Here is a 1,991-nt window from a genome sequence, read left to right on the forward strand (position 1 = left end):
AACCTTCTGAGCCTTAGCTTCCTCATCTGCTATCAAAGGCCGTAATAACTTCCCCACAGAGTTGCTTCTTTTTGTTCCCAACCTAAATTTATTTTCACATGAAAAGAAGCACCACCCTTATCTAAGAGGACAAATCATGCAGAGAAAATTATGAACAGCATCCATTCCAGACTCAGCAATTCAGTCAATGAAAGGAGCACAGTGCAGGAGGGGATGAGCCGGGCTTCAAGTTAGGAATGCTGGCATCTGTTCCAGTTTTCCTTTCATAATTTGTTCTAGGGCTATGGAGATGCCCGCAAAGGAGTCTCATTCCTGTGGTAAGCCAAAGAGAATGCAATCCAGTGGAATGTTTCCATCATGGAGTCTTTATTGGACACAGGCTGGCATGAGTTGATGGCACTTGAAAGTCAGCAAGGTACTTTCCAAAATAATTTATAAGCCTTCCTTAAAGTAGGTTCTGTTTGTCAGTCTTGATGAGTTCCGTCTGAACTGTGTAATCATGAGTACGTGAGTTTTTTAAAATAACAGTTTCTTAATCTAGAAAATGAGATTGTTGGAACATAATTTTTTTAAAGAGTAATTTTCCTACTGGGAAAAGGAGTATGAGAACTATTTTTGTCAATTTCCTAACTTTCTTGGTGTTATATTGTCTTTGCAGTAACGAAACTAATGGTAATAATAATTTAATATCTGTTTGAAGTGTTACTCTTCCCTTGAGGATCAATTTATTTTTCTCTTCTTATGTTTTCAGTGCCTTTGATTACCTCTCTTCCTTTTAAAAATTTTGGTAATGCTTTTATTTTTGTAAGCATTTGTTTTCTTTGCAGAATGTAGCATATGAGCATTACATGTGTGCTTTGTTCATGATAATAGCTGAGGTATGCCAGAAAACCTCCCACCTGCAATACATGCTCCTCACACATGAAATTCCATGTTTCTTCTAATAGTGGAATCTGTCCCTTCGAATTGTGTTGTCTGTGCAGCTACAAATGTCCCTGGGAGGAACAGCAGCTTCAGTCTCTAAACCTTGGTGCAGCTGAGTTTATTAGAGGTTTTCCAGACAGTAACAAGAGCCTGTGACAGTACTAAGACCCTGGGGATGGTGAGAAGGATTCCGGAAGCAGGAGGCTGCTGAGTTCTACAGGATACTGCAGTGCAGGTCTCACTCAAAGGCTAGCATTCAGAAAGACATGCCTCTCAGATCTCTCTACTTTTAAGAATATTTTTTAATAACTGGACATTGACCATTAAAACCATCACATTGTACATGAGTTTGTTGACTAAAATTTGTATTATAGATACAATTAAAATGTTTAGAAATCTTTATAAATAAGAAAATCATTACTACTTGGGTCAGAGGCAATGCAAGTTGGCTTTTGTTCCTGATCAGTAATATGTGGATGGCTTGTGTTCTCTTACTACTCTCTAAACCTGGAAAAGATGCATTTCACAGTGTCTCTAATCTCACGAATTTTAACTTTCACTTTTAATTGTTGAAAATGTCACTCTGAAATCCAACAATGAATGAATGAATGTGTATATATTCATCACATACATGTACACGCACACAAATAAAACCTGTATCACACAGCCCACATATCTTGTTCAAGCTGCTCTTTCAGGAAGATTTATAAAACTCCGCTTTACAAAGAAAGTTTAAAAGAGAGAAAGAAAACAAAATGAAATAGTGACTGTTCCCTAGTGCAATTACTCTGTCAAATACTCCCCTAGGGAAAGGAATTTGCTCTTATTGTGAAATAAATTAATACAGAAACCAGACTCCTGCGGTAACTTTTCTCTATCCCCAGGCAGTATTTTCCCACTACTGCTCTCAAAATTCACTTTTGGCGATACACATATGGGAGGTTGGAAATAGCTAGAAATTATATGTCTGAATTTTAAATATATTCCCATTTCCATAAATGTTAGTAGCTCCCCAAATTATCAGGGAGTGCACAATGGTTTAGAGATCGCCTGCCTCCGAAATCAAT

General features: G+C 37.4%; 1 long non-coding RNA gene across 1 annotated transcript; it reads left to right on the plus strand.

Moving 5' to 3' along the window:
- Positions 1 to 328: 328 nt before the first annotated feature.
- LOC105710615 (uncharacterized) lies at positions 329 to 1,779 on the plus strand. Its single transcript, XR_001105829.2, has 2 exons — positions 329 to 415; positions 984 to 1,779. It is a non-coding gene; the product is annotated as an uncharacterized LOC105710615 (long non-coding RNA).
- Positions 1,780 to 1,991: the final 212 nt, after the last annotated feature.

Source organism: Aotus nancymaae, unplaced genomic scaffold (genome assembly GCF_030222135.1).
Source record: "Aotus nancymaae isolate 86718 unplaced genomic scaffold, 86718_ANA_hifiasm-v0.15.2.pri h1tg000041l, whole genome shotgun sequence".
NCBI lineage: Eukaryota > Metazoa > Chordata > Mammalia > Primates > Aotidae > Aotus > Aotus nancymaae.